The 22,848-nt window shown below is 43.7% G+C and overlaps 2 long non-coding RNA genes across 2 annotated transcripts; both read left to right on the top strand.

Annotated features, from left to right (window-relative positions):
• Positions 1–12,159: 12,159 nt before the first annotated feature.
• LOC121832423 (uncharacterized) lies at positions 12,160–21,903 on the top strand. Its single transcript, XR_006076094.2, has 3 exons — positions 12,160–12,222; positions 18,044–18,155; positions 18,250–21,903. It is a non-coding gene; the product is annotated as an uncharacterized LOC121832423 (long non-coding RNA).
• On the top strand, positions 21,898–22,533 carry LOC143267468 (uncharacterized). The gene is made up of 2 exons (XR_013042614.1): positions 21,898–22,217; positions 22,328–22,533. It is a non-coding gene; the product is annotated as an uncharacterized LOC143267468 (long non-coding RNA).
• The last annotated feature ends 315 nt before the right edge of the window (positions 22,534–22,848 follow it).

Here is a 22,848-nt window from a genome sequence, read left to right as displayed (position 1 = left end):
GTTTCTTTTCTGAATTAGTTAACAAGGAAAACTATAACTGTAACTATCTAATCTTCAACTCTCTCAGAGACCCAAGAAGGAAAATAATATTAACTGAGTAAGGAGGAAGTGCAAATAAGCGACTTCCAAAAAAATGTGAGAAATGACAGAAATAGCTGGCTGCTTGGACAGTCACCCAAGATTTCTCTGCAACATTGTGGTATCATCTTTGGCCTATATGCCTAGCATACCTGACAGACTTATCTGTGAAACAAGATTTTCTAAGGACCCTTTCTACTTTGTCTTGGCAAGGTTTAGCAGTCCTTTCTTTTGTGTCCTGCTTGTCCATTTTGGACAGCATACTGTCAGCAGTCGATGTAAGGGTACTTTCTTGCCCAGTGGCTAATTTTTGCCACAATGAAAGTAAACTCCATCATCTTCTCTGTAGTAAATTGGTGCTTCAGGAGCAGACATGCCTCATTGTCATAAAAAAAGAAAAAAATTATGTTATTAAAACATCTTAAATGCCATATTCTGTAGATCTCTGAAATGTTTAAAGATGACCTGTCTATCTAAGACATATTTCTGTTTGACCTTGAAAACATACCTAATATGACTAGACATTCAATTGTAATGACTAACTACTAACTTACATTTCTTTATATCCTAATTGGTTGGTAATAACTTTCAAGGACTAGCAATTTGCATTACATTGTTAAATGAACTGTATAGGTACAATACCTTGAACAAGATTAGAAATATATATACAGTATATTCTAACAAAATCAATCTCAAATTTGTATCAGCATACAAAATTTGTATACAATATACAAAAATCCAATCCAATGTAAAATATTTAAAGCTAGTAGTTGCCTTCTAAAAGTAGATTCAACAATCTACCTTTTTATGTTATCATATCTATATAAATCAATCTCAAATTTGTAGCAATATACATAATTTGTATACAATATACAAAAATCAATTCAATGCCGGGCGGTGGTGGCGCACGCCTTTAATCCCAGCACTCGGGAGGCAGAGCCAGGTGGATCTCTGTGAGTTCGAAGCCAGAGCGAGATCCAGATCTACAGAGCGAGATCCAGGAAAGGCGCAAAGCTACACAGAGAAACCCTGTCTTGAAAAACCAAAAAAAAAAAAAAAAAAAAAAAAAAAATCAATTCAATGTAAATTATTTAAAACTAGTACTTGCCTTCTGAAAGCAGATTCAACAATCTACATTTTTATCTAAATCCTCTTTTTTCTTTCTTTTTTTTCAAACAAGAATCTTAAATCTGTTCTCCTTTGTTTAGCCTTTTCCCTGACCATTGACAATAACAACTTGTAACCAACCATCCTCAACAATGACAATTATCCAAAGCCCACTGAAAGACCAAAAACCACCCATCCCACCTCTTGGGAATGTGGGCATCATGTTCTTAAAATTACTTCCTGCTGTCTGGGGGCAACGGCATTTTTAGGGTATCCTGAAAAAAAAATTTTGGGTTAATTGTCAAGTCCTGGGAGAAGTAGCTATATCATTTGTTGTCCGGTCTCTGCATAATGCAAAATGTAAGGCTTGTCTCAAGTCCTTGCTTGAGTAGTTTGTGAGGCTGGATCATCTCAGCTCGCCATCTCGAAATTGCTCTGAGCAGTTTGTAGTTCAAAGCCAATCTTTGGGTGGTGTTTGTCAGCTTAGTGGCATTATCACCATCCTGATGGAATTGTTGTTGTGGGGTCCCATCATCTTTCTGGAGACTTTAAATTTGCTGTTAGGCCTGGTCATGATTCCCTGCAGAAAACTGATAGAGACTCAAACAAAAAAAAAAATGTACAGGCAGATAGATGAAGCCTTATTTTTACAATTAGTTAGTACTCTATATGACAATTAATATCATGACAAAAGTTTTAAAAAATATATAAATCTTACAAATTTTGATATAAAATTCATACCTTAAGGAAAGTTTTAAACAGTCAAACTAAAACTTGATTATGAGATTAGTGGCAATAGAATATTGAATCTACTTTCAGAAGGCAACTACTAGTTTTAAGTATTTTACATTGGATTGGATTTTTGTATATTGTATACAAATTATGTATATTGCTTTGAATTTGAGATTGATTTATATAGATATAAGATAAAAGGTAGATTACTGAATCTATTTTTAGGAGGCAACTACTAGTTTTAAATATTTTACATTGGATTAGATTTCTGTATATTGAACACAATCAGATTTCTCTTGTGTCTCTACTGGGCTCTTCCAATAGGTGCCTAATTAACCTGACCTCTCCTCCTGCTCTCTGCTCTACAGCTTTCCACACTGACCCCAAAGTAACTTTCAAAAATACAAATGACTGCCACATTTCAAGCCCCTTAAAGACTCTCCAGTCCCTAGTGGAATACTCTAAAATTCTTCCGTGAGTCGGGGAGGTCACTTTTTGCCTGGCTTCTCAATTCTTCTGGGGCTCCATCTCCTCTGCTTCCTCTCAGTTTCTGAACCCCAACACTACGTGTTTGTGTCTCTATCATTACACCTGCTTAGGTCATCCCCTGCAGTGTCCTTCTGTGTTTTGTCTATCTGCTCATCACGTAAGACCCACTCAAATGTCTCATCCTTCAAGAAGCCCTTTGGTGACCTCTTCCAGAGCAGCTCTATTGCACATGCTCAGAATAGAATTCAAACTGTTTGCTAAGAGCTGTCTGTCACAAAGAAAACCGTGCACCTGACCTGCTTACTGGGTATGTAATGGAGTGATCACAAAGGCCATTCCTAATGAATGACCTTTCTGCCAGTTTGGCTATGATCACATCTATAGACATTAAGATGCATTCTTTGATTATAAAAGTTTGCTTTATTCACCTTTGAATTCTCTGTCTCTGATACAACATTCCACACATTGTCAGCTAGAAATATATCTTTACTGAATATCTGACAGAATGAGAGTTGGGTGACATCTTCAGTGCTGTGTGTGTGAAAGGACAAGACCATAGAATATACAATACATTTAGAGCTACAGTCCAGAAGGGACTGGCTTTGGGGGCCAACTTTCATTGTGCCCTTCTAGGTACTCCCTACCTAAGAAACCAATGCAAATAAGCTGGCCAGAATGCCATGTGCTAACAATGGTAGCACAGAAAAATATAGCCAATTCCTTCCAACTGTTTTAGATATATACACAAAGTATTTTTGCTCTTGACAACAATTTCAGTGGGCTTGAATCCAGCCACATGGAATGGATTTTACTTTTTGTCAACTGAAGAGAAACTTGGCTACTTCAGCACAATCTAAAACATGTCCAGGGAAGATAAATCAGTGTGTTACTAGTTTTCTGGGAAACTGTAGGTAAAAGCTTAGTGGTTGCTAAAATACCCAAATCTAGATCAGTAGGAAAATTCCATCTTATTTATATATTAGGAAACTAGCTTCCCACCCAGCACTGTATCTTCCAGCTGAGCAGCTGAGCACATAGTTTCAGAGAGCAGAGATCCGAGACTCTCTGGGAAATTCCAGTTCAGGCACATAACAAGAAGCACAGGAAGTTGTAGCCTTTCTTGTTATTCCTGGGCCTCTTTGGGTTATGCGTGTGTGTGTGTGTGTGTGTGTGTGTGTGTGTGTGTGTGTGTGCATGTGGGTGGGTGGGTGTTTGTTCTGACACCCCCAACCTGGTCTTGTCTAGAAATTCTGTTGCTATATGCCATTGTCTAGCATAGAGTACATTGTGAGAAGGTCAGCTTCAGAAATCAGGACATATACAAGTCCTTTATTTCTGATCCTTAGATGCTTCTTCAAAGTCTCATTGTATTGCTACCAGAAATGGGATTTACTACACAGCCCTTGTTTGGAATCTGAGGATAAAAGGACTAGACACAGCTCTTCTCAAGGAGCTTCCCTTAAGATTCTGGTAACATGCCTTATCTCACTTTTCTGGAGTGGGGACTTGGGATCCTGGGAATAGCCTGAGTTCCAGCCTCACAGGATGACCACTCACTCTCCAATGTACCCAGCATCCTTTATGTCTGTGTGCAGATGCTGCCCATGCTCTTTTCACTTGAGCTGACAGATCACTCTGACAGTACCTGGGGCCAACATAACTGAGTTCTTTGGGAGAGATTGCCAATAAACAGATATGGCCAGTGGTTTGGCACATGGCAGAGAGAAGCGTGCATGTTGAAACCAAGTGTTGTTCAAACTTCTAAATATCATCATACCTCCACTGGGACTAGTTAACCCTGAGAGGTATCATCACTTAGGTGAAGTTGATGGTTTGGGGCTTATGAGCTGAGACGCTGACGCTGAATACAGTGAGTGTGCTAGCATACATAAAGGCACTATTCCAAAGAGGCGAGGTAATTTCCCCGTGAAGCAATGAAGCCTGTGTATTTGGAGGTTATAATGGTGAATGCTAGCTGTGTTGCCTACAAATAGCACCACGTTGGTAAATTTCCCTTATTTAACCACATGTTTAAAAAGAAGCTGAGCTCATAAATCCTTACATGTTGCATAGTCACCAGTATTCTCAATGAGCTGGGGTGTTTGGGACTGGAAGATGGAAAAATTGGGAGTTTAACCTGGTACCGATTAACGAAAAGAATTTCAATAAGTCATTCAAATTCTCTGGACTTCATGTTTTCTTACCCATGCACAAAAATTGGTGTGCAGATGTGCTGTAGGATCCTCTCCACTTTAGCGTTAGTCTTCTTCCCTGTCTACTCTATATTCTGTGTTCATGACCGATTACATCAGTACGGAGTAAACTTACTGTGCGGAGCCATGGGAGAGCAGTGTGGTAAAGTTTATAGTTGATCCATATTTAAGATGAGTTCCATGAGAGCAGGGCTGTGCCTTCCCTGATGTTGTGTTCTGAATGTCCAGCCTGTGTTCTAAAGTCTGAAGAAATTAGCACACGGGAGAACAATTTCTGGTTAGGTTGATGGCTGAGACACATTGCCCAGACATCTCCCAAGTCCTCTTACAAAAGGGGTGGAGCCACGAGACTAGTTTTCTCCAACTGAAAATGAACTCAAGGGACATGTGTGCTTCTCATGACATGTGAGTGTTGAGAAGGATGTGGTGATGATGGTGGAGTTCCTGGGTCCACGAATGCCTGTGTGGAACAGAATTCCAATTTTCATTTTCCATTGACATCAAAATTTGAAGATGAGAAGTAAAATTCTATGACATAAAATCACAGGGATTGATTATTATGGAAGTTGTTTTCTTTATTGGATATCTGGAGAATAATGATCAAAAGGCAAAGCCAGAGAACAGGCCAGGAGGGCTGGGGATAATTCCATGGCATCACATGCCTGGTCAAAGCCAAGTTCACTGTCTTACACTGACACCTAAGAGACGTAATTGAACTTGATGGGCTGTGGAAAAATTAAATATATTTTTAATGGTTACATAAAAATGGCACCTATTAGTGTGATACTCTGTAATGTTCTGAGGCATGCAAATTAATTTATTGTGTAATATTAAAATCAGGTTAAAATATCATTCCAAACATTTATCACTTCTTCATGATGAAAAGACGCAAAATCTTTCTTCTAGATTTTTTTAATGAGCTGCATTGCTACTGTGTCCAGCTTACCTGCTGAGTAATAGCATTTTAGTGATGGCCTTGTGATATAGAAAATGCAGCCCAGAGTTTTGATGCTCAGATTCATAATTTTGCTTTAGTGACAAGAGAACTTCCATTGGAAAAAAAAAAAAAAAACCACTAAATATTTCTGTCGCTAGAAACGGGATGAATCAGTCGTGTCACTCGGGCTAGCTCCAAAGCTTGTGTTTCCTCTCACACAGCCATATCTGGCTCATGCTCATCGCAGTGCGTAGAATGAGAAACCTTTCTCCTGCCGGACTGGCCTCTGTTGGCCCTAAGGGAACGCCTTCACACTGGAGCGTGGTGATATGGAGGAGAGCCCTTGGCTCTCCAGGTCAGGGCAGACTTCCTGCCTCCAGGGCTCTGACAGATGTTTCTCCTGGAGCAGAAGGTATGACTGAACTCCAGTGCAGCGGGACTCAATGCCACAGTCACACCCTCAGCACCTGAGGCCTCTTAGGGTCTCGAACACAGAATTTTGAGTGACAATCTGGACCTTCCCAGGCAGTTGAGAACAACTAACTGGTCACTCTCTTTTCTTCTCCACAGACAAGCCAGGACAGGTGTGAGGAGGATTACAGGCCCTTCTAGGAGACCACGGATGGGCGAGGCCTCTCTTGCGGGGCAGAGGCTTGAAGTCCTTCTTGTAACTGTACAGTTACATAATGGTGTGAAGATGGATATGAGTCACCATCACCACAAGTGAAAGCACACACACACACACACACACACACACACACACACATCTAAATATAATCTACAAGTGTCTCCTCTAGATGGAATTGCACAACCAAATTAGCTCAAAACAAAACAAAACAAAACACCAGAACGCCCACTTCGAAGCACTGTTCATATTCCGAACATGAAAGTTTGCCCTGGCAGCAGAACCAGCTGAGACCAAGCGGACAGAATTTGGATTTAGTTCCGAGAGAGCTGGTCTTCTCCGCAGCTTCAGAAGGCCAGCCTTCCCATCATCACTGGCAGTAGATACACGGAGCTCCTTCCCTCTCCCCCAGCAGGAGGGCCCTGACTGGCGCTGGAAGGGGAGGGGGCAGGGCTGGCGAAAGCATGTGTCTGGAGAGGGCGATCCAGCGATGTTTCAGAATGATGGATTTCTCCTGGGATCCGCAGGCTCAGAGAAGGCAGGATTGCAGCCGTCCAGGGCAGAGACGTTTCAAACCCCTGGAACTGGCAGCTGGGCCTCGCTCCGCAGGCTCCCGGAGAGCTGCCCTGCTGGGTTTATTTTGGTAGTCTGTTTTGAATTTTCAGCGCTGCCTATTTAGGAGGGTATTTTGAGATGCTCTGGCAACTCGCAAGGGCTCCAAGTAGCTTTTGTTTCTGTGCTCACACAGATGAGGAGCTGAACTAATTGAGAGAGTGACCCAAATTTGTGAGTATCACAAAGTATCACACTTGGCCTGGATTCCGGCAGCTTTCGAAGGCGTCTGTCTGCTCGTCCATTTGGAGGTCTTCTCTGGGGCCCTTTTGATAACATCCCCAGCCACGCAGAAGGAGCAAATGAGGGGATAGGGTCCCCTCTTGAATAGTCCGCAAAGAGGTTCAGGCTCGAAAAGTCTTCTAGAGGCTTTTGTTCATACAAACACGGCTTGGCAAAACAATTGCTGCTTTCTTCCTTTGTCCAATAACGACGCAGTTCGGCCTTGCTCCGACATCTCCCTTCGATTGAAATAATTTGCATGTCCTAGGGTTGATCTACCCAAGGTTGTGAGAGAAGAGATTTGCTCCACAGCCTTGAGCCGTCTTCTGTTTTTGACTCCTCCAAGGATACTTTGCTCTCCGAGAGCACTTCCATCTATTGTCAGCATTTATGGAAGAAAATGAGAGTGAAAATTTCCCATCACCCCTCTGCCTCTCTTGTTGTCCTCACATACACAAGGACCAGGGAGGAGGCCTTTAAAGCAACAGGCAGGGGGTGTGGGTACTGCAGGGTCTGTGAATGGTCAACTCACTTCAAATGAGCATTTTCCCATTTGGTTTCTAGGTCCCCTCTCTCTTTTTTCCTATTTTCAGCTTTCAGTCTCCTTTATGATTAATGGATACGGCAGAAAGCTTTTTATTCTCTCTTTGGGAATTCTGTTTATCGTAAACAGAGGTTTGTGAAAAGAAAAAGAAAACCAAGCCTCTGAGCTCGGCACAAGCAAAGCTCTGGAAGAATATGTAATCAGTGGTCAGGCAGGTGGGCAGTGTGTGTGTGTGTGTGTGTGTGTGTGTGTGTGTGTGAGAGAGAGAGAGAGAGAGAGAGAGAGAGAGAGAGAGAGAGAGAGAGAGAGAGAGAGAGACAACAGTGGCCCTGCTGAGGAGCGCAGCGGATTGCTGGGACAGAAGCCTTCAGATGGTAGATCTCCTGTTTGCCTCCAGCTCAACGCTGCCTGGAGTGCCTGCCTGGGACCCCTCTCTAAGCCACCCCACCAGCAGACTGAATCAGGAGGGTATCACCCAGTATCTCAGTCACTTTTTCTCAGAAATAACGGGTGGGGCTCCAGGACGGTTTGTTATTTCAAATGTATTGAGAGACTAGGGGTAGACTAAAGTCAGGATGAAAGGGAAATGTGGAGAGGAAACAGATGACGGGGAGAAGGAAGGGAGGAAGGGAAGGAAGGATGAAGGAAGGGAGTAGGAAGGAGGGAGGGACTTGCTACTCAGGGTGAAGAACCCCAGCCTGCAGCCCTGGTGTGTGCTAGGAGCTGGTACAAGTGCAAGACCTCAAGCGGCAACCTGACCAACCAAAGAGGAGTGTGCACAGGCCAGGGTGAGCAGTTCGGATGTAGGTCGTCCCCTTGGAAGCTAAAACACTTACCTACCTCCTGTCCACAGTGCCCCTGGGCCAGCTGGTCTGGACAAGAGCATGGGTCTCTGGGCTGCTCAAGGCTCCTCCAATGGTTCCAGGCATGCAGAGCTCAGAGTATGCTGAAGCACAACACTGGTTCTTCCTTCCTTCCCCTCCCTCTCCTCTTCATTTTCCTTCCCTTCTTTCTTTTCTCTCTGTTTCCGTTTAGTGGTTGACTTAGTCTCTCTCCTTCAGAAAAATGATGATAGGACACCATCTTAGGGCTCCAATGTGAATTATTTCTAGGAAAATAATTCAGTGTTTAGGCCAACAGTACCAGCTCCCCCTCTCCCCGGGATACTTATAAAATGCAGGATCTTGGGCCCCACTCAGGCCTAAGAAAGGGAAGCTCAGGAGTAGGAGACCAACAGCCATGTTCTAGCAAGCTCTCTGGGGAGCTGACCAAGTTTGAGAATCACCACAATAGAAGGATCCTGAACAAGGAAGCAAGGTGCAAACACATTCAGTTCTTCCACAGAGCTTCCAGCACCTCCAGAAATAGTCACTACCTGCAAATCAGACTTTCCAAATGGCATTCTGGGTTCTGCATGAATTTCTCCAGCAAGCCTTTCTAAACTTATCATGTACTGCTAAATGATTAGATTATTAACTTGATTGGCTCAGAAGCACCAGATGGAAAACAGCTAGAGATAGCTTTTTAAGACTTTAAAAACATTATTATACTGGATTATACAATAACATTCACATGCAAATGTATAATGCACTTTGGGGATATTCTCCCATTCTTCAGCATCCTCTCTTTTTAAGTCCCTCCCTCCCTTTTGTCCCTCCTCCCCCAGGAGTTTATTTCTACTTTCATACCACCTGTCCAAAGATGAGTTTACATATCTATGAAGTCCTGGACCTGTAAGTGAGAGAAAACATGTAATGTTGTCTTTCTGAGACTGACCTAGTACAATTATCTCCAGTATTCATTTTTCTGCCAATGATGTAACACCATTCTTTCTGGCTGAGAAAAGTTTCATTGTATGTATCAAATTCATTTTTCTTGTCCATTCCTCTATTGTTGGACACCTGGGTTGGTTCCAAAACTTAGTATTGTGAATAGTGATGCTTGAACATCAGTGTGCAAGTGTACAGCTAGGCCATTTTGTGGGTCTGCCTTTAATTCATTTTGATTGTATTAAATTAAAAATTTATACATTGGGTGGAGGGCGGCCATGGGGTCTCACTATACAGCTCTGGCTGGCTTGGAACTTACTATGTAGACCAAGCTGGCTTCAAAGTCACAGAAATTGAAACAGAATTACATGACTTCCCACTTTAATTCCCCCCTCCAGCCTCTCCTGCGGCCCCATCTCAAATTAGCAGATTTATTTTCTTTCATTATTATTGTTCTCTATATATTTCTATGTATGCACAGATATATAAATGTAGCCTACTGAGTCTGTTTTTTTTGTGTGTGTGTGTGTGTATAAGTTGCATGGCTGACTATTTGTATTGGATAACCAATGGCATGGTGGGGGTGCCCCCCCCTTTTTTTGAAATAGAGGTAGTTTTAAAAATTCCAGGTGATGACTTCGGTCAGAACTTTTTATAGATTCTTTAGCAAATTCATTTTCAAACAGGTTTGGGAAAGACCAGAGATGACACAGTTTTAGTAAGCTCCCAAAAGATGTCCCTCTGAGTAGCAGGTCTCTGGAGTCCCTCCAGCTATAATACTTCCAAACCCGTGAGTTTAGTTAAATTCACTGTCTCTATGAATATGGCCATGTGTGTGCTAGACTTTGCTTGCCTGTCTCTCTTCCCATCTTGCCCTGCCAGAACCTGGGCGTTCTTTAAGGCCAGGTTTGATACAACCTCCTCCACTTCACTGTCCCCAAGACAGAGTATGCCTCTGTTTCCACGATGGCTTATGTAGCTTCCCCTCTGGATTCACTTTCTTGGTGTCGGTGAGTCATTTGGTTACTGCTCTGGCTCTCAGCTGCATTTGCTCTTCCTTGAGACAGGGTGAGCATCCCATTCTTTCTTAGTCACCCCCGCCTCCTCACATCTGACACAACCCTTGGTACACAAAAGTAGCACATGAATATCGATCACATTGAGTTGAATGGGCTTGAGGCCCTCAGGGAGATCTGGACTGTAAGATGGGTCGTGACTGGTTTTCCGAGTACAGTAAGCAACTACACCATAACAAACCCGCCAACAACAGCACGCAAACCACAAGCAGGACAAGGTGACTGTTCCAACGATTTGATGACAAGTAAGTCCAAGTCACACATACAGCTGAAATCCATACAGAGAAATGATGTGAAATTTTGTACTGTCTGGCACCCATTGGCCATGACATAATTATTTGTGGGTTGAAGATTGGTAGAAACATTTCCAGACAAAAGGTCTAAAAAGTCTTCATTTTTTTAAAACCAGTATACTTTATGAACAATCCTTGTTGAAGTTTAACTTTGTCAGTTTCCTACACCCATTATAAACTTTATTCATAATCTTCTTGACCATAGAAAGCAGGTGTTTTTATTTCCTTTTTCCTGGTTAAGCATCATCTCCATGAGGTTAAAGAACTTATTTAAGGGACTCTGGCTGGATGAGAGGCAAGAAAAGGATCTACACTCAGACCATGCCAAGGCTTGACCACCACGTGGCTGATGTGGCCTCATCACCACATGAACAAGCAGATAGAATAGTTGGATGACTTAAAGAGGTTTACGCTTCTGTGTAGGATATGCATGCGTTTCTCCTTTCTAAGGAATGTACTGTTACCTACTAACCTCTGGATGATGACAGAACCTCATGGGGATGGTTAACATGTGGCCTTTCAATTCGGAAGTGAGAGTGGAGAGGAAGGAGGAGGAGGAGGAGGAGGAGGAGGAGGAGGAGGAGGAGGAAGAACCAAGCCTGTGCCGTGTGCTCTGTGTGTCTGCTGTTCCTTTGCAGCAGGGACATACGGCACAAGCATGGACCACTTGCCCACGGTAAAGAGCCATGGAGGTCCAAGGTCAGACACAGGTTCTTCAGTCAATGAGTGAAGAAATCTTCAACCCTGCATTCACTCCCTCTCTCCTTGGCCATCTGACCAGGGGAGGCATGCTGACCTCCCCTGCTTCTTGATTCCCTCAGGCTCTAGACCTTTGTTTTTCTGGAACATCTCTCTAGAAAACCTAGGTCTTTTTGCCTCTTGGTCTCCACATTTGAATATGACCTCTGTTCCCATTCTTCCACCATTATTCAGAACTGTCGGTTTGTCACTATGGCAGACAGTAATTTTGTATTAATGAGTGAGTAACTGGTAGACATTCCCCATCAGAGAAATGTACCTGAAAAAAATTGATGATTAAATTAAAAATAAATGATTAAATGAATTTTCATTGTTGTAGAATTATTTCAAAAGATGGCCCATATGTATATACATGAAATGAGAGTTGATTTTCTTTCCTTCTTATCTGGTCCTTGTTTTTCTAGCCAAGAAGATTAATGACCATTGCTTCTGTAAGACAAGAGACTCTTGGTCTGACCCAGTACTTAAAACTATACTTTGGTTCTGATTTTCTTTGGCTCCTCTAACAATGAAACTAAAAATGAAAACTGAGCCCAGGGAGGCTGGGATCAAAGTCAACATGTTACAAGAACAAAGAATCTGGAAACAGAACCAGAAATGCTTAGGTCTAACATGGAGAGTAGAACTCTGTGCCACAAAGACAGGTTGGAATGGAACGATGGAGTCAACAATACCACGCAAAGGAGTTGTCATGGAAACACTCATTGGAGAGCAGGCAATTGCATTTTGGAAACAGATTAAAGCAAGTCTTGGTGGTGAGAAAGAGGTGAGAGAGAGAGAGGGAGGGAGAGAGAGAGGAGAGAGAGAGAGAGAGGAAGTCAGACACTGAAGGCGTTTGGTGGAGTTACTCGGCCATTGTGGTGACGAGAGAACATATCGTTGTTATAAGACAGAACATGACAGATTTGAGGGCCGATCTGTCCAGCCAGGATGCCTAGGAGTAAATGTGTTAGAGTTTGCCTTTTGTGGCATCATAGCACTCATGACTCAGCCTGCAGAACAATGTGATAGGTGGGTGGACTCTCTTAAAAAATACTTCTAAGAAGAATAGGTAGTATGTTCATATCTTGCTTTTAGCAGAAATTGTTTCCACTCAAATATTAAGAGGAGAGACCAGTAGAATAAAAATCGCTGCTGTAATGTTTTGATAGGATTTCTGTGGTCCATTTTGAACGTGGACATGAGGGCTATCCAAGCTTCACAACGATTGATTTCCCTGCTTCCTGCCTGAAACAGACTCTGGCATTAAATGGTTATGTAGACTTAGAACATTGGCATGTGTGATGCACATGGATTGGTTTTCCATAAATTACCTCTTAAAGAAGGGTCTGCAGCCCTAGATGTACACACGTGGTTATGAAATTTTTCCAGAGAGGAAAAGCAGAGAGTGAGCCAGGGAAAAGAAAGGACTCTTTCAGCGTCACAGAGGAGGTCTGAGGGGGATGTGAAACAGAGCCTAGGTGTGTGAGGGCCAGATCCCTGAAGCACAGAGCAGGAGCATCAGCAGGGCAGGAAATGCTCTCAGAGATACTGTGAGTGAGGAGAGAGCAAAACAAACGGCCACAATTCAGCATGTCACAAAGGTCAGGTGATACCAGGAATCCTAAGGTCTGCCATTGATTGCTTTTGACTAGCGTGGAGCTTCTGTGTTAAATAATGTAGCTTCTAAGTTTTGTGACCCTGGTGGTAACAGGGAGCTGGCTACAAGGATTTGGGGTGAAATGATAGAACAGAAAAAATGATTCAAGGAGTTGAAATGGCCTTGGCTTAATGCTCTAACCATGGCAAGCTTAGCTAGAGGGAGAGGCGTGTGCAGGGATGTCAAGCTCAGACTAGAAGTCGAAGGAAGAGGTAAACAGTGAGGAGGCTTTGAGACTGGACCCAGGGTGTGGTATTCGACTTAGCTCAGGCTTTGTCACCTGAAAACATGGAATAACAATTTAGCGATTAACATTGTTTGGAACCAAAAGTAAGCAAAGAACTAGCAGTTTCCAGGCAGTAGTGAGTATCAAAGTTGGGTAATAACGTCCTTTTGCTTCCAGACAGTCTGTCTAATTCACAGCACAACTTCTGAGGGCAGAGTGATCAAAGCCTGAGATCTGAGTTCCCGTCAATGACAGGCCAGTAAAACTTAAGAAAGACCCCCTCCCCCTGGCCCCCATCTCAGCCAAGTGGGCTGGGATTCACCACCAGGATTTAATTCTTGTAAAAGATTCAAAATCCAACTCAGGAACAGAAGCAGACACAGAATCCTACAGATTGACAGAGGGACAAATGGACTGAGCTCGGGCTAAGCTCATTTCCTAGAACCAGGCACCTGGCTTGGTGAAAGAGAAAGGAATTCAAATATTTCCAGCAGAAATTATTGAGTGCAAGGATTTCAAGGCTTTCGAATCTTTGGGGGCATGCATTAGTTGGTTTCCACGGCTGACCATGATACGTGACTGAAAGCACTTGAGTGAAGACTGGGCTCACGTTTCAGAGGATTTCAGTCCATCATGACATGGAAAGTACAGAGGAGCAGTTCAGATCATGGCGGCCAAAGCTGCAGTAGTACCCTGGCAGGCCAGACTGCAGACGGTGAGTTAGGAGCTAGGGGTGATGGTCCAAGGCTAGCTCCTAGTGACCTATGTCTACAGGCTAAGCCCCCAGCTCCAGAGAGTTCCACAGCCTCTCTGAACAGAGCCACCTGCTGGGAAAGAAGCATGTAGACCATGAACCTGGGGGAGACATTTCAGATTGCAGCCAGAACAGAAGGTCTGGCAACAGGGGTCTGTGAGAACTACGTTTTTAATTCAGGACATCTTACAAATATGACTTGTCAATGTATAAATTTTACAATAATAAAATTTAACAAAGGAATTTAAGAAATCAGAAGAGGAATTGCAGGGCAGTAATTATCTGTGTGCTTTGCTGTAGCAGTGTGGGGGCTAGTCTGCTAGAGTCCTGGAAGGTCTGCAGCAGCCTGTACCCTGCTGCTTCAGGAACAATGGGCCGCCTGTCTCTTCTACCTCCAACTCTCCCTTGAGGTTTTCCATTGGCAGACTCTAAGCAGGAATGCTGGCAGGATTTCTGGGAAATTTAGTTTCCAGATGTTGTGAGTCAGAGAGGACACTGAAGGGGGAAAGAGCGACCATGGCCACAGGGCCTAAGTGAAAGACATCAATTATTAGGGCGATTTTAGGGGAGGTAGGATTCTAGAATGTGGGTTGGGATGGGAAGGGAGCTCGGTGAGGCAGAGTCTGGGCAGAAAGACTGTGGGGAAGCCAGTTTAAAGAGTCTGTGGCTGTAGCAAACATAATGGCAGCACCCCTGTAGATGGAGGGACCATGAGATGAGCCAGGCAGGGTGACAGGTAGTTGAAATATTACAATTTCTGAGCGTGACAGGATGCTCTTTGTTTTCAAACTTTCAGTAAGGCATACATAGAAAATGAAAGTACCCTTGACTGGGAGCAAAGACAACCAGAACAAAGGACTTATGGGAATCTGTCCCCGCTTTGTTGACAGTTTGAAAGTGTTCTGTGAATCAAACCTTCTTCTAACCAGACATTAATGAAAATAGTTAGAATTTGGGCAATGGTGTTGCAACTGCAAATTAAAAGGTGAAAATCTGGAAGGGAGTCAGTGGAACTTGACAGCGATGTGAACAGTAGGCAGAAGGTGAGGGGAACTGGGATTCCAAAACCTGTGGCCTGTGTGACCTTGTGAACTGACATCATGAACTGAAAGATGGACATAATAAAGATGGAGGTTGTGCAGCTCTGTTTTGGATGCATTTGGTGTTAGGCTATAACAACAGACCATCCATCTGAGAGTGACCAAGATGGAGATGAGAAGGTGAGGGAGGCAGCCTCCATTCCTGCTGAACCTACAAGAGGTGTTTACCTGTAAAGGGAAGTAGTAACACTCTACACATGTGAGTTTGGAGCCACTGAAAAGGACAATATCAATCAGCAAATGTTTTCCCGTCTGTAGTTGGAAGTTTTCCTGTGTTCCGCCTGGTCCTGCAATTGCTCAGACCCAAATAAACACACTAAGGCTTATATTATTTTCAAACTATATGACATAATGCCTCAGGCTTCTTGCTAACTAGCTCTTACATCTTAAATTAACCCATTTCTATAAATCTATACTTTGCCACGTGGCTTGTGGCATACTGGTACTTTACATCTTGCTTCTTATGGCGGCAGCTAGCCATGTCTCTCTGCTCTGCCTTTCTCCTTCCTCTCTCTGTAGCTGGAATGTCCTGTCTAACCTTATTCTGCCTCACCATTGGCCAAACAGCTTTATTTATCAACCAATCAGAACAACACACATTCACAGCGCACAGAATGACATTCCACAGCACTTCCCCTTTTCTGTCTAATCAAAAAGGAAGGTTCTTAACTTTAACATAGTAAAATTACATATAGCAAAACAGTTATCAAGCAAGAATTACAGTTATAATATCTAGTCTATTTGTATTTGGCAAAATTAAAGAAAATATTCTATCTATGTTATATTTGTAAGTCTAAAGTTTCATATCTAATTTATCTTTTATCATAATCAAGGAAAGTTATAAATATCTAGTCTTCAACTATATCAAAGACCTCAGAAGGATATAACTTGACTATCCAGTAGGACCAGTCATGTCTCATTGTCCAGAAAGTCGAAGTTCTTAAAACATTTTAAATGCCATATTCTGTAGGTCTTTGAAGTGTTTGAAGATTACCTACCTAACTGAATTATATCTATGTATATCTAGAAAACTTAACTAACATAACTATAAGTTTGACTATCCAGCAGTATGTAGCCCAAAAAACTTTTTCTTTCCTCTTTTCCCCCTGTAGTAACAAAAGCTATATCCACCACATACCATGTTGTGCGGCTTGCAGACACCACTGTGTATAGTGGCAGGAATCTGCCATGCTGCACTCAAGCCCATATGCTGTGAACCCACCATACTGTAGCTCAAGTCTGCATGCCACAGTGTCTCTGTACCTTGGCATCTCTATATCTTTACCCACATGAGACATGAAGTAGAAAGCTGTTTTTGGCTATGTTATTGTGTGTTTGGAAGCCCTTTTTAAACTCTTTTAGTCCTTATGGAAATTCAAGAGTCCCATGTTGATATGCCAAATGTAGTCAGAAGGTTCTCTGGTCCTGCCAGGCCCCTGCAGTACTGTGGCCTATGTATAAAATAAACACTAAGAAGCTTATATTAATTATAACTGCATGGCCATTAGCTCAGGCTTATTACTGACTAGCTCTTACACTTAAATTAACCCATAGTTCTCATCTATGTTTAGCCACATGGCTTGGTACCTTTCCTCAGTTCTGCCTGTCATCTTGCTTCCTCTGTGTCTGGCTGGACATAGACTCCTGACTCCTCCCTTCCTCTTCCAAGAATTCTCCTTGTCTGCTTATCCCACCTATGCTTCCTGCCTGGCTACTGGCCAATCAGTATTTTATTTATCAACCAATCAGAACAACACACATTCACAGCGTACAGAACAACATTCCACAGCATCCGTCTTACTCCCTAGGGGAGTTTGATGCCTGAAACCCAACCTTTAGCACTTCAAACTGCTAGCTTTAAGTGGAAGCCCTTTAAGCTTTGGTGCTACCCATCTATCACAGTATGAAACACTTGCTTTGTCACACTGCCCCTGAAGACAGTCAAAACATTTATCCATACCAGAGTTCCTATGTACCCAGAGTTCTAAACATGCCTGTTAGGTGATGCTTCCTGCACAGATGTCAACATCAACTCAGACAGGGCATCAGTAACAGACCACAAAAATAATTCTACTCAATTCCGGCTTGATGAACCAATAAACTTGTTGGGGTTACACACAGAAGCACAGGCAAGGGGTTGTTAGGTTACAGCAGAAGCATGGGAAAGGGGTTGTTAGGTTACAACAGAAGCATGGGAAAGGGGTTGCTCGCAAGAACGTGGGTGGCTTCAAGGTGACTGTACCACCAAAATGTCAGTGTGAGTGATGTCTCAGCAAAGCTGCATCCCTGGGACTCAAGGCAGCTCCACCAAAGAGTCTCCTCTTCCACAGCAATTACTTATTGCTTATACAACCTGGACCTGCTAACTTCAGCTGCCAGCTTAACACAGCCCAGAGGGGTCTGTCTGAAGGAGGGAGGCTCAGTTGGGGAACTGGACAGATCCGATTGGCTTGTGGCAATATCTGAGGGATTATCTTTGTTGTGGATTGTTGTCAGAGGGCACAGTCCCCTGTGGGCAGTACCATTCCTTGGAGGTAGTCCTGGGATAGACAAGAAAGCAAAGTCAGCATGCAGTGATCCTCCACGGTTTGTGCTCTAGGTTCCTGCCTTAAGTCCCTGCACTGGCTTCCCTCAGCGATGAACTTCTACTTGGAAGTATCAGCTGAAGTAAACACTTCCCTCCTCTGAGTTGTTTTTGTATGGTATTTATCACAGTAACATAAAGGAAAACAGAGCGGGGACCATGTCTAGTAAGCCTTGTCGCTTGCTGAGCTTCCTGGCCTACTAAGTGTCATGAGTTTGTTGAGCCTTGTAAGTTTTGTTAGCTTCTGGGATCTCATGAGCCTCTGTCCTCTGTCCTCTCTCCAGGAGGGCGTGCTTCAGTTCTTAGGAAACAGCCACACAATGGTGCCCATGAGGGATCAGAGCTAGAAGAACCATTGGGTCCTACACAAAGAAATGATGGTCAGAGAGACACAAGGTATTCATGAATCTGGAGAAACTTGTATGACTAAGTCTTCTGTCTTCATAGGCTCCCTTCATGCTTTATCATTGTTCTTTTATTTCTTTAACAGCTTGCTTGTGGAAACCTCAGGAAATTCTAAGCCTATTTCTTCCATCAAAATGAAAGGAACTCATTGATGAAATCGTGAGTCCATTAAGATTGAGTGGTACATCTCCATTAAGCCATGATTTGCATCATAAAACAGATTAAAATGAAAAATGGAAGCACTCTCTTGGAAAGGAAATGTACAAAAGAACCTTTGAAGGCTCTCCGAATGAAGACTGAATAACACTCCACCAAGCACCAAGAAAACAAGGGACAGAGAAAGGTACTGACTGAGCCAAGGTACTGACTGAAGCCCTCAGCCAGATAAGTGATGTGACTCAGAGCTCAGTTTGGGGCAGACAGCTGAAGCCAGAGAACATTCCGAGCCGTAGGTAAACACTTACATTAAGTATCCTGATGGAGCAAGGGCTTCCACCGCAGCGTGGCTACAGTGGCCTGCGCTGAAGTACGTGTGGGTCGTTATCTCTACATTAATGGAGTCTGGAGAGCCACCCTCTCACCCAGCTAAAAGCCTGGGCTTACATGTGGCTCTGAGTGTATGAAAATATCGTTCATCTCAACCTTTCTCAAAAAGTCTGAGAAAATAGTCCTGTGAGGAGAACTATATCTCAGGAATCTAGATTACTAATTCTGAATTAGCAATGCATGAAGTTCTCCAGAGTTCTGGGAGAGTGTTGGGGGAACATCTTTTGCCTATCAGGCTGCTTTTGTTTCTTGTACATTTTTTACTTAGACAAGCACCAAGACCTTTGGCCAAAAAGAGAGACTGGCTTAAAGGACTGGAATGTCTGGGAGAATTAGCTGTTTGATGGAAACTTGACAGATAAATGAGCAAGAGAATGATTGACGGTCAAATTCCCCTGGAGGAACCACTGCGCTGGTGTATGAGAGGCAGTTTGTCCCAGCTCGCAGGAACCTGTGGTACCAACTCTTCAAAATTCCCTGTTCAGTGACTTCATAGGAGGTTGAAATTGGCCACAATGGGAGTGTTTACACTGTCAAACCTGGCAGCTGTAGCAAATCGGGCTTTTCTTTTTACTGTTCTCAGCTTGTTGCACCCACCACTAGAAAGTATATTATTAAATATTTATCGGTATTCTCCTGGAGTTTAATTGAAAGATAATTTGTCCAGCAAAGCAGCCACAGCCCTCTAAAGTTCCACCTCATGGTTCTCTGAGCACAGGAATTAGTCAAATCAGTGACTATGTGGAACTCTGTGGAAAAAGGGGAAAAATTCTTGGAAAACATACCTGTGTGATGTACTCACCAGTGAGCTACCTGAGAGTCAATATTCATAGAGCTTCACGGTCGTTGCACTCAGAAGTGGTATAGAGACCTTCAGGGACATGACCATATGATAGAAAGTACTTAGACATGATGTGGGCCTTGTTCTCATTTGACCAGGCATGTCAGATACAGGATGAGATCCAGAAAGCTGGGTCTCAGAAGGACTAATTTACAGGGCATTTTGATAGTTAACTAGTTAGGCTCTACTGCCAGGAGAGCTCAGACAAAAGACACTTGGGCTCTAGGATGCACTGTGAGCACCGTGCACTGAGGGGCTCTGAACCCGTGTGGGGTAGCGGTGATGTGGCAGAAGTTCCTTCTCAGACGTGCTGAATGGACATGTTCCAGCTGTGATGTCTGAGGCTGTTTCTGAGAAACACAAAGATTGGAAGTCTCATCTGCCTACCTTCTAGCTCCCAGGATTCTTCTGAAAAGAAATATTGTTAATAACAATGTGACCTTTGACCGGAAGGTAGGAGAGAAGCTGTGAGACACCGATTAAGGAGTATAAATTGGTATACACATTGGATATCAATATGGAGGTTTTTCAACAAACTAAAAGTAGAACTACCATGTGACTCAACTACACCACATCTAGGTTATTTGCTTGAAGGATTGTAAGTCAACATACAACAAATACATTTGCATATCCCTACATACTATTGTGCTGTTCAGAATAGCCAAGTGTTGGAAGCACGCTTGGCATCCATCCGCAGATGAGCATATTAAAATTGTGGCATATGTACACGATGAAGCCTTAGTCACGATGTACAACAGAATTATGTCATCTGTTGGAAAGTGGATGTAACTGGAGATTGCCGTCTGAAGTGAAACAAGTCAGGAAGACAAATGTCACGTTGTCACTCATTCGCAAATCCCTGAACACACATAAACACAAAAAGCCGTATATATGAAAGCAAAGGAAGAGTTGGAGCAGGAAGGCCATGAGTAGAATGGGGAATCAGAAACTTTGGGGGTGTGAATACGGTCACAGTACTTGAGATACAGGAAAGAATCTATTTTTATGACATCATCACTATATAGAATGAATGTAGACTAAGGGAAAAACTGGCTTGAAAGGACAACAGAAGGCAGAGGAAGGAAAATATTTTATTCCACTTTGAGGGAGAGGTTGGCTTGTTTGAAGGAGCCTGGGACAACCCTGCCTTTGTCTGATAACGCCCTCTCTCTAAGCCTCCAAGCCATATGTGTTTAAGACGTCGAGGATCGGCTCTGTGGAGCAGTGGAGTGTGCCTCCTATTTTCAGTGGCTGCCTGGCAATAGTATGTCAGTGTCATAGTGCAGCCACGTGCGAGAGTGCATTGACAATGCTCGCTCTTCCCAGTCCTGAGACTCAAGCTCAAGGGATGTCTTCCCGGAGAAGGCCAAGAGGGGCAGTGCTTTGTAGAGGGCAGCCTGCTCAACTGAAGGCTGAATCCGGAAGTCAGTTCGCTTCTGAGGAGGCACTACTGACGCACATGTTTAGAGAAGTATTTTGAGTCTATGGGAGCTGCTTCAAGAGGTGATTTCAAGTCTGTGAAAGGAACACGATAGGAACACTGGCCCATTAGAACTACTGGCTTCCACAGGTGGGCGCACACCTGCCAGCCTCTGCTGGTCTAGCCTCAACCTCTGGATCCTGGACCATGGAAGCCCTCGAGGGTCCCTCAGCTGATTCCAGAGTCACCGAGAAGCAGGAGTCCACCATCAGTCAAGAGATACTGTCATGGTCAGACAGCTAGACACACAACACCTGTGCTCCTGATATGGAACCTGGGCCTTATTGGACCACACAGAACAAAGGAGGCAGGCAGGTGCTAGCGCAGAGTCTGAGTTTGTTTATGTAGTTGGTGGGCAGAAGCCTGTCCTCAGACCTCGGAGCTGAAGAATCGGGTCTGGGGTTTATACTTCTCTAATACCCGTTAGGTAACAAATGGGTTGTAAAACCTCGTCTCTCTTTTTGTCCTTTCCAGTTTTTAAAAAGCACCCTTTGATGTCACTCTGACGACGTCTGCCACGACATGGGTGCCTCAGTCATCAGCCCGATTCACAGTATGCTCCATGTTTAGCAGCTCCCCGAGAAGGATTCCAGCCTGCATTTAGCCCTAAATAGTTACAAATACCGGAGTAGCAGCAGCAGCCCTTCAAAAAGCCTTTTTAGGAAGTGTCATACCAGGGCTGGGATGACACACAGGGAGCCACAGGTGAGAAGAGCTCCAGGCAAATGGGAAGGCAGGGGAGGAACGGATGGAAGGCCCCAAGGTGTGCGCTGTGGAGCAGCCTCCCCCTGCCTTGAGAGAGTTGTACGGAAACATTTCAACATGTTTATCTGTCTGCCCAACCCTATTTAGTGAAGAATGATTGCTCTTTGCTTCTTGTTACCATGTTCAAATGATGCTATGGCAACCAGGCTGCATAAAGGGGGAGGGGGTGGGGCAGGAGCTGCTTAGCAACCTGAAGGTTTTTTTTTAAAAGGCAAGTCCTCGTTTTAACAGTAACAGTTTTTAAAATGCCAGTTTTGAGGACTTAAAAAAAAGAATATTAGAGACAGCAAATGGGGATGGCGGTAAAGGGACTGAATAAGGGAGGTGGCGGCGTCTCCTTCAGAGCTGTTAGGAACATCATCATGGCGACTGTGGGAGCACAGCTGGGTCTCTGTATGGGTAAGGAAACAGGCTCTCCCAGGTGAGTGATGCCACCAGGGCTGGCGAGCCAGTGTGTGTGTGTTGGGGGAGGGAGGGCAAGCCTGGGCTAACAGGTAGGCAGCCTGATTTCAAGTGGAGTTCTTTTTATAGAATCTCATTAAGAAGCAAAATGTCACCTGGAATCAGAGGGAAAAAGAAGAAATGAATCAGTGTAGACTGCCAAGAAGGTGATAAAAGAAGAAATGAATCAGTGTAGACTGCTAAGAAGGTGATAAAAGTTGACCATCTGTTCCTTAGGTAGAAACCCAGAGAGGAAAAAAAATATCTTTGAATGTACTTCCAGGATAAGGTTCAAATGCTTTCTACAGGATTCATTTGTTCATTCATGGGAGAGAAACAGCAGGTGACGAGCAGAGCAGACAGGCTGGAGTCCAGTGCCTCACAGGCTGGAGGTGTCTGGTTGTGGAACACTTGGAATCTGGAGGAATTTCTGAGCAGTGGGAAAACCAGATATGGGTGGGAAGTGGTTGCCTATGGGAAGGACCACTGCCATTCCCTGACGTGGATAGAAACCGAGTAGGAAAACAGATTTGTCACCATAGAGGAGTCCATCCATTCAACCAAGACCACGTGAAGCGAAGACTGCTAAAGTCCCTCTCCCCTGATTCTCA

This window comes from Peromyscus maniculatus, chromosome 9 (genome assembly GCF_049852395.1).
Source record: "Peromyscus maniculatus bairdii isolate BWxNUB_F1_BW_parent chromosome 9, HU_Pman_BW_mat_3.1, whole genome shotgun sequence".
NCBI classification, from domain to species: Eukaryota; Metazoa; Chordata; class Mammalia; order Rodentia; family Cricetidae; genus Peromyscus; species Peromyscus maniculatus.
The sequence above is the reverse complement of the archived record's forward strand: the minus strand, read 5'-3'. Positions and strand labels throughout refer to the sequence as shown.